The sequence below is a fragment of the Agelaius tricolor genome, unplaced genomic scaffold, assembly GCF_023055355.1.
Source record: "Agelaius tricolor isolate 1412-34295 unplaced genomic scaffold, bAgeTri1.0.p SCAF_1, whole genome shotgun sequence".
Taxonomy (NCBI): domain Eukaryota; kingdom Metazoa; phylum Chordata; class Aves; order Passeriformes; family Icteridae; genus Agelaius; species Agelaius tricolor.
The window spans coordinates 91,512,530-91,522,310 of NW_027269261.1; the positions used below are offsets into that span (position 1 = coordinate 91,512,530).

Here is a 9,781-nt window from a genome sequence, read left to right on the forward strand (position 1 = left end):
CTCTGGCAGGGGAGGTTTAAGCTGGATATTAGGAGGAATTTCTTCACAGAAGGATCAGACATTGGAATGGGCTGCCCAGGGAGGTGGTGGAATCACCATCCTTGGAGGTGTTTAAGGAGAGACTGGATGCGGCACTCAGTGCCATAGTCTGGTTGACGTGATGGTGTTTGGACACAGGTTGGATTCGATGATCTCAGATCTTTTCCAACCTTATTGACGCTGTGATTCCTCGGGAAACACGTTCTTTAAGTGTGGGAGATGGAGCTGCAGCAGGTCGGTTCCTGCCCTGCCTTTAGAAACTCGCATAAAGCCGCTCAGCGTTTTACACATGAGCTCGAAAGGCAAACCGAGCAAGCAGCACCGTGCCCGAGAGCCGGCCCCGCTCGACCCTCCCATGGCGGCCCCGCCGTGCCCAGCGAAGCGGAAGCGCGCGCCAGCCCCTCAGCGTCCGGCCCGCGCGGACACACGTCAGCGCCCGCCCCTCCGCGCGCCCCGCGAGCCGAGCGCGCTCTCGCGCCAGCTCCGCGAGGCATCTCCGCCCCTCGGCCCGCGCGGCAGGGGGCGTGGCCAGCCTCGTTCCCACCCTGCAGCGTACATATAAAGCTGGCGAACGCACCGCACACCCCCTCTTTCTCCGCGGAGCGCCGGCAATGGCGGCGTACGGTAAGGCAGCGCGGGATGCGGTGTCTGCCGCTGCCGGGGGGAGGGGAATGGCTTCTTCCTTTTGCTTGGACGTTCGGGAGGATCGCTCGCAGTGCCGGTCGCGTAGTGCTTGAGGCTGGAGTCGACAGCCTGAAGTGAAGTGAGTGAGAAGCTCTCGCCCTTGGAGGCTCGGATAGAGCTATGCGAAAGGCGACCATAATCCAGCTATGGGGTGGCCGCCCCTGCTGAGAGCCGCGGAGTTGCGAGGGGGCTTAGAGAGGACTACATATCTCAGCATGCCCCGCGGGAGGCTCCCTGCCGGAAGCCGCGTCCCGAGGCGCGGGGCAGGCTGGGAGCGGTAGGCGGCGGTGACGCGCGTGGCGCCGCCGGGCCCGCGCCATTTTGATCCCCACCCGTAGCGGCCGGGGTCGGTGCGGCGGTGCCGCCCGGCCGTGCCCTCAGCTTGGCTGCCCCTAGTACTGCGACAGCCTTCAGGGTTCGTGTGTAAAATGCAGGATAAGGCAGAACCACCTTGTTCATGTGGCAGAGGGTTGGTGCACATGCTTATGTTACCTGTACATCTTTTTTGGAGGGTTCAGCTACTGGCATCGTGGCATTGCTCCACAGCAGAAGACTTAAAAAAGTATGTGCGAAACTCACATAGCGTCTCAAGGAAAAAAGACTTGTGGTGATGTTTGCAGGGGGCCCAGGACAAGAGAAGAGATGAGAATCTTGACTCCATGTTTCAGAAAGCTGATATTTTATTCTATAATATATATTATATTAAAAGAAAACTATATACTAAAACTATACTAGAAGAATAGAAGAAAGAAGAATAGAAGAAAGGATTTCATCAGAAGACTAACAAAGAAAGAAAAAGAATGATAATAAAATCCTGTGACTGACCAGACAGTCCAAGACAACTAGACTGTGATTGCCCATTAATTAAAAAACTACATAAAACCAATCAAAAATACACCTGTCACATTCCATAGCAGGAGATAATTACTGCTTTTTTTTTTCTTCTGAGGCTTCTCAGCTTCTCAGGAGAAAGATCTTAGAAAAAGTATTTTTCAGAAAATAAATCCATGACAAAGACCCACAACATTTAAGTGATACCTGATGTAAATCATGAGATTGTGTTCTAGCTAATTATATTTTCTTTATATTTTTAAGACAATGGCATTGCTTAATAAAGAGATTTGTTATAAAAGTAAACCACTACCACCCCAAAGTGCTGACAGAAGCCTATTGTGCGCTTAAGATGCCTTTTTGTCCCCTCTCTGAAATGCTAATGTCATTGAACCCATAGTACTTCAAAAAGAATGGGAAATACCACTAAATATATCTACAATTCCAGGCTCTTAACCTGCAAGCCAAGATTAGGATGTGGGTGGATTTACATTGGAAGTTGTCAGGTGCATTCATTGTGTGTTTAATTAGCTTGTCTGGCAGTCTGAGTCACACCTTAGATTACTGAACAGTAAATTTTTGGAACTTAAACCATTAATAACCCTTGATTATTGAGTTTATTGCACTCAGTAAGCATAAAGTTTATTGCATGCAAGAAGTGGAAATTTAACTTCAGGCTTTCTATAGCTTTAATCGTTTTGTAATAGGGAACAAAATGTGTGATAGGTTATCCTTCATGGCCCAATGCATTTACTCGATCTGTATAGTCCAGAGAGATATTTTTAATAAGCACATTCAAGTGATAATGTATTGTCACAAATTTCTTAAGCTGCTTGAGTTGGTGGATTTTGATAATTGCTACATGGTTAAAACAATTCTCTAAACCAACTTAAACCAGTTCTTCAAAGTGATTCAGACCTTTCCTTAAAAGGTCTTTGGACTGAGGTTTAACAGTGGGTATGTGCAGTTATTTCTACAATGCTTTTCATATACGATTTCACGTGGGTGTAACTTTAAACTACTTTGTTGCTTAAAACTGCATTTCTTGCTGCTTTTCTCCTGCAAGCTTGTGATTTAGTACTTAACATGCTGCTCGTAGAGATTGTGTTCATGATTGTTGCCTCATAATGTGTGTGACTTACTGGCCTGGTAATACGAGTCTGCTGATTTCAAGTTGTAAGGCTGTCCATGTTTGTTTTTAGGTGTGATGGAGAGGAGATTTTCATTGGTCCCAAGTACATTGTACATTAAGGTAACAGCTCTGGAATTTTTAATGTTGCTCTAGAAATTTATTTTTGTTTTTGACCAAGTCAATAAATACTTGTGTTTCGAAACTTAGTTTCTGTATTTTATGTCTCTGAAAGTATGGGAAGTGCCAGAGAGTTGTCAGTTTTGTATGGCTACTAAGCGAGACAAAAAGAAAAAACTACATTGCATTTTCATAACTGCCATCAAAGTAATAAGTAATTTGATAATTTCTGGGTGTGGTGCTCTTTAAGTGAAAGTCAGTCTGTAGGTCAGTTCTTAGTTGAACTTCTTTTGCTTACAGAATTTTATCTTGTCAGGTATTTCACCTGTTCCAGAAGAGTATTAAATTGTGTTTCATGAAAATGTCAGTTTTTAGTGCTTGGTGATCATGTTTCTGACATAGTAATGTGAGAGATGATGCTGGACCACAGCAAGAGATGTTTTCTACTTTAAAATGTAATTTTGCTTATTTTTAATTTTAGCACATCATGGAAGGACCATCACAAGTAGAAGAATATTTGGTACACACAAGTGGATTTTCCTGAAAGCTGTGTATGTTCTAAATGATCACTGGGGATAAATTAACAACAAATGGATTAGAAAAAGATGCATAGGATTAAGTTAGTAGTTATGTCATTAGCTTTAAAATTGAGGCATCAGTAATTTTGGGCATCTGACACAGTCTAGAACTGTGTGGGCCGGGGCTTTGGGAATAGATATTTATGTTGGAGGAGCTGGTAAATGTCTGTCCTGAAGTGTTCATACTAAATTTAAAGTTTACCTCAGTGTAGCTTTTAATTGTGAATTTGAACTTTATTGGGAAATAAGTATGAAATAGTGTTTAGTCAAAGAAAGCAGGACATCGGGGTGCTTATTAATGTAAATAAGCAAATGCTCCCCTTTTTTGATAAAAATGTCTATTCACTTTTTAAATGTATAGTAATTATCCTCACTACTTTAAAAGAAAGAAAAAACTCCAGGATCTGTATTCATTTAAATTTACTCAAATGCTTTTAACCAGTTGTTAACAAAAGTAGAAATGGGTTGTTCTTACTGGTTTATATTATACATGAACTTATTGTAATTTGGGGTTTTACTCAAATTTCTAGACTGGCGTGAACAGTTTCTAGCATTGACAATGTGGCACATCCTGAAGAAAGCTTTCCTTGTAACAGGAAATAAAACAGAGGTAAGATTTATTGATTAAACAGCAGACATTTTTTGTTTATGATAGTTTATTCCCTTTTCAGTACATTTGCAGTGAAAGAGCGGAAGATTGTCTTGTGGAATGTATCAGTGGTGTTAGAGTTCCTGTCCCTGATACTTGTGGATAACGGTGAATCATGCTAAAACTGCCAAACCTGGTACATTGATGAACAACTTCATAAGGGTTTGGCTACTGAGGTCAAACCACTTACCATTTTTCAATCATAAATCATCGAGTTGGTGTTGGTTTAATGCTGTTGCTGTGTACAAGTGAGGTGCCAGCATGCACCAGGCTGTGAATAAGAATGTTGGTGCAATATTTAAACCCACTTCAGGTCTGTGTTGACACAAGTAAGCACTGTTGCAGAAGTTTGCCTCTTTAAAGAGCAGAGAGGAGAAAATGTTAGACTTCAAGTATTCTGCCTTATAGTGGGTAAATAACAAGCACTAGTAAGGTGTGGTCAGGAAATGTTAATGGTGTTTGAAAGCTAGTGGTGATGTTTGCACTTCAGTCCTCTTGGGACCGTTAATTTTGGGCTCACTCAGATTGTGAGCATTTAGGAGAAGTCATGTTAATGACAAAGGTGGAATTTGATGGTAAATTGTAGTGAATTCTAAATATAGCTGTTTCAGCTCCAGAGATAAATTACTTCACAAAGGCTGGTATAATGTACTTGAAGCAGGCAAAAAGAATGCTCACAAATGCTTACTGTGCTTTAAGAATAATCGCAGTGGTTTCTCCAAGAACTTACTTTCCACCTAAGTATCTGAACTTAACATTTTTCAGTGAAATTCACTTTACTGCACACCAGTACTTCTGAACAACAGGTTTTGTTATAGTATGTGAAGTTCAAATGTATGAGTGAAACTTCTTGTGCAGCAGTGCTGCTTATAAGATGCTGTATTGTTTAGACAGTTAGAAAGCAAGTACTTTAGCAAGTAAAAAGGGGAATGACTTCGATGGCTGACCTAGAGAAAAGTTGGAAGTAGCAAACCTTGTTAGTAGTGTTAACTAAGCAGTGCATTTTATGTCTGCAGAGATGCTTGAATGCTGCATCTGAATAGAAGATAGGAATTCCAGTAAATATTATTTTTGATCCTGATAGGCAAATTACCAGTATCAGATATCCTGATAATCGAGTGTAATTCCCCCTTCCTATCATAGTTCATACCGAGGTTGAGCAATAGCTGGGCAAGAGGAGCAAAACAAATCTTACTGTGACATGACTACACTTCTGATTGAAGGTTCAGAGAACTTGCAGTGTGCTGATACTAATGCAGCACATGTTTAATAATGCAGTTTGGGCTGTACAAGAGGCTAAATAGATGGCAAGTTGTATTTTGAATGATGAAAGAAAACTTCTCTGAATTATTAAATGTCTTTTTTACAGGAAAAGCCTGTTTTATAGAAAACAAGTAGGAACAAGTGCTTTTGGCTTATTCAGGTATGTAACTGAAAATCTTCTAAAAAGAGAATCTTTCTGGTTCTAAGTCTAAGTAACTGTGTTTACAGTTCAGATGTTTTTGCATAGTGATAGTTACAAACATAATTGATCAATTGATATAGTAAGTTGTAGTTGGCATTTACAAAACACTTGTTTGCCAAGCACAGTGTGAGCTGATAGCTGTGCTGACCCTTGGTTACCTTTCAAACCTACGTGAAAAGTTTTAAACAAACGTACATTATTACTGAAATACAACAAAATGTTAGAGATTGTAATACAAAAGCTAAACAATCAGAAACCTTATGGAATATTTCCTACTAAATTTTTTGTTTATGTACTGATTTTGTCTCATCTGTGATGATCCTATCCCGAACCTGAATTCCTGTTGAAAAACTTTATACGGATCCGGAATCTGAGACGAGACCAAAATACTTTATTTAAACTTTCTGAGAAGTATTAGTCTTTGTGGGTTTAGGTTTTTTGTTGGTTTGTTTTTGTTTCTTCAGAATTAACAACATCTTAATACAAACTGTTGTGTGCTTACTTGCAAATTAAAATTTCTACCTTGGATGAACCATTTTACTTAAATCTTGTTCTCCTTTTTCAGTGATGAATTGGAGCACTTTGTTAGAACTGCCTGACAAATATGGATCATGTAACCAGAAGGAAGTGTAACACCTGAAGAGATATTGTGGCTTGGAATGAGATGCCATGCTTTTAAAATCCTGCTAAAACAGCTGCCATTTTGTTCAGTAGATACTGTCTCTGCATATTTAAAACACCGTCTTTCCAAAATAGTGAGCTGTCTTCTGTAGGAAGTGTAGCAGTAATATTAGGGAAAGGAGTTCATGGAAAACCCCTTGATTTTTTTACCCTTTTTAAAATATCAAATGGGTACACAGTCTTGCAGATATTAGAGATCTGTGATAACTTGGGAGTGGAGCTCACAGGCATGCCCTGTAAAGACAGGGTGAAAGCAAAGAAAAAGGCAATGTCTACAGCTTGCATCACTGTATCTAGTGAGGGAGTGAGGAGTTGAGGTTTTATGGACTGCCCTTTCAGCAGGAGAAGACTACAACCACAACAGTGGAACTGCCTTTTGAGGAATATACTGGCAACAGTACTGTTTGCTCTCTGGGGGAAGGAGGTTGGTAGTGGGAGAAGAGAGATACATACATTGGAACTTGGGCTTTTGTCTTGGTTTGAAAAGACAGGTGTCTGCTAAGGAGGGCAGGAGTCTCCCTTGAAATGGAAATGAAGGGGCTTTCAGGCAAAGATATGGGAGTAGGAATAAGAGTTCTTTATTAGGAAAAATTAAAAATGTAGATGCAGTAATACAGACCAATGCTGAACAGCTGCAGCACCTAGCTAGCCAAAGGCATCTCTGGGGTGAAAAACGCCACGGCTGCCGCCTTTGGTCCAGATGAAGCCAGGCAGGACACACCCCGAAACATTCGGGGCTTAATATTTAATATAGTGGCGCCCAATGTGGGCGTTTTTCACCCCAGAGATGCCTTTGGCTAGCTAGGTGCTGCAGCTGGGCGCTCAGAACAAGTCCAGGCAAAATAGGAACTCAGTTTACCTTTGGTGGAAAAGGTTCAGGCGGTGAAGAGAAAAGGAGCGGGTTCTGCCGTGTAGCTTAGATCCAGAGTTTATCGTAGCATGGTAGACCTGAATGTGGTATCAGCTCCAGCCAGACAGGCAGAGACAGAACCACGGCAGAGACCCCGACCACATGGTCTCATGTCCTTTTTAAGCCCTGGGGACAGGGGGAGGGGACGGACAGGTGAGGGCCAACCAGGTGTGAGCAGGGGAAGGGTCAGGGGATGTGGACACTAGGACAAACCAATGAGCCCAGACGTGGGGGGCATCTGCCAATCACACGACGCCTTGCTGGAAGGTGCCAGGCAGGAGGGCACAGGGGGAGGGGGAAAGGTTGGCATCCTTGAGGGGGATGGGATAGGTGAGACAGGAAATAGCGACACTGCAACACTGAACGAGTCAGAATACAGCCTGACAACCTTGTTTGGTCAGGGTGTTGGCAGCAGTCTGATTAAATGGTGGCTGCAGTGCTCCTGGAGTAGCAAGTATGGTTCTGTTGGAGCAGTGATCCTGTAGAAGGCTACTGTTTTCCTCCGAAGGTCCAGTGGTGGTGTAGATGGGCATGGTCTTCCTCTGGGAATCCAGTGGGGAAGAAAGCTGCTCCTCTGGGAATCCAGTGGGAGAAGGCTGACTGCGGTGTTCCAAATCTCAGATTATATCCAGGTAGAAATGCTTGGCTCCTCCCTCTGGGTGGAGCATCTTGCAATGGGATTATGTCATTTTATCAGTCATGCAGTGAGACCCAAAGGCCCATTAACAGATAATGTCTTCCTGGAGGGAGGATTGGTTGTGGAAGAGATAAACAAAACTGCCCAGTTAACAGAACATAACTGTCCCAGCTCTAACAGATGGCAAATAGAATACACACCCTCAGCTACATCTTCTAACCTAAGATGGCTTTGAACAGTCACTTGACAAGAGCTGGTGCTGTAATGACAGTAGCAGCAGATTTGCTGTTTTCAGCAAGCTGTCCCTTCCACAGAGAATTACAGGTTCATAATTTGGTCACCAAGTAAATGTAAAGACAACTCATGGTGTACATCAGGTGAATTTGGCCTTGAAGCATGACTTTCAAGCCTTATTGAAAGGAATTCTTTATAATAGCAGAAAAATGACAATAGCATAATTAAAAATTCGTAGACCTATTACTGGATCATTTTGAAATTGTCAAAAATATATAGACCCTATAGCTCATGGGGTTTACCTGTTCATCAATGACAAATTCTATGTAAAATCCATTTTCTGTCAAAGTAGTATGAAGTATAAACACTACCAGGAACAGCATATAAAGCATTGGAAATGTCAAAACTAACTATCCATCATGCTACTGAAGTGGATGCTAAGGATCTGACTGAACTCCAGGAGTGCATTGGTTTACTGAGCATCTCTTACGGTTTGCTTATTAAGCACCGACCAGCTACTTTGGCTAAAGGCTGCTCCTTTTGAGCAAGGAATAGTAAATCAGTCTATTGAATATCAAAATCTGCAGAAATAAACTAGAAAACAGCTTTCTCTTCATTGCTTTCAATATTGTTTCTGTTAAGAAATGTTACTGAGAATGGTGCGTTTTTTCATGTGCCATGCTTTGTACATGCTTTTGAATAAAGATGAGGATGTTAAAGTCATGGCTGTTGGATGTCAGCTGTGGATCACACCATGGTGTTCCTTGGCTGCTTGTACTTCTCAAGAGTTACGGAGGCAGTGTGGCCTTGTGCTGACTGGTGCAGCATGTACTGGGCACACAAAGCTTCGTGTTGTGCTTGAGTGACTCCAGGACACAAACTACTGACTGCATACTCAAGAAGTCAGAAGGTAAGATTAGTGTCAATCTTCTGCCCACTGCAGATCTACAAAAAGCGGGTGCTGTTAACAGCCATCTAGTAGAGCTGCTTGACTGGTAAGTCTAGAAGTTGTCAGTCCTAGCTAGTTTCTTCTCAATGTTAAGATGTCAAAGAGCAGAGAGATGGTTGATAGCGTAGCAATATTTGCCAAGTACTTGGTTAGGTATTCAAAGGCATATATGACTTCGTTAAAGGATCAGAAGAGTGGCATGTGTTTTTGAGAATAAAGGTGTCTTTATCCGTTAGGCTGATGCTAATTCAGAATGCTAACCTTAAAGGGAATGCTATATGTATGTGCAGTAAACTTGGTGAGTTTATCTTGTGATGTTGGGGATGAAATAAAAGACTAAGGGTTCAGGGTTGTGGGTGGCACTTCAGGTACCCAAAGTACTTCATGATAGACTTGCTCTGTATGTTCTAAAACATTTGTTGGGGATGGTCTGGGAGGTAGGTTTGGTAGCAATAGAGTGCCAGGAAAGTTACTGCATATCAGTGTGGTGGAGGTGTGTCTCAGAATGTTAAATCATGAAAAAGATTAGGCTCTCAGCATATAAAAGAAGGTAGATATGGCCAATGGTAAGGCGTATTGAATATTGAGCTGTAGAACTTTCTCAAGGAACAATCCTGTACTTCAGAGCTACAGAAAATTGGTAGCCAATTAAAAATGTATTAGTAGTATAGGGTGTCAAATGTTTACAGTTACAGAATTACTATTTTAATCATGACATGTTCCAGACGATTTTATAATCAATTTTAAGATGGAAAAGATGGCTTTTTTGCCTTGTGGGAAAGGGTTAATATGTTTTCAAACCAGTTGTGGATTTAGTTCTGGTACATTTTATGGAGTGATGTTTAATACAAGTGAGATAAGGAGATACAGTGTTT

General features: G+C 41.8%; 1 long non-coding RNA gene and 1 other non-coding gene across 3 annotated transcripts; both read left to right on the top strand.

The window, feature by feature from the left end:
* Window positions 1–514: 514 nt before the first annotated feature.
* On the top strand, window positions 515–8,680 carry LOC139597825 (uncharacterized). Of its 2 annotated transcripts, XR_011681701.1 has the most exons (7): window positions 515–663; window positions 2,757–2,806; window positions 3,285–3,354; window positions 3,912–3,991; window positions 5,400–5,453; window positions 6,061–6,775; window positions 6,978–8,680. It is a non-coding gene; the product is annotated as an uncharacterized lncRNA (long non-coding RNA). The 2 variants fall into 2 exon arrangements; XR_011681700.1 differs by having other exon boundaries at window positions 516–663; window positions 6,061–8,680.
* On the top strand, window positions 5,803–5,872 carry LOC139600365 (small nucleolar RNA SNORD50). The gene has a single exon (XR_011682502.1). It is a non-coding gene; the product is annotated as a small nucleolar RNA SNORD50 (small nucleolar RNA).
* Window positions 8,681–9,781: the final 1,101 nt, after the last annotated feature.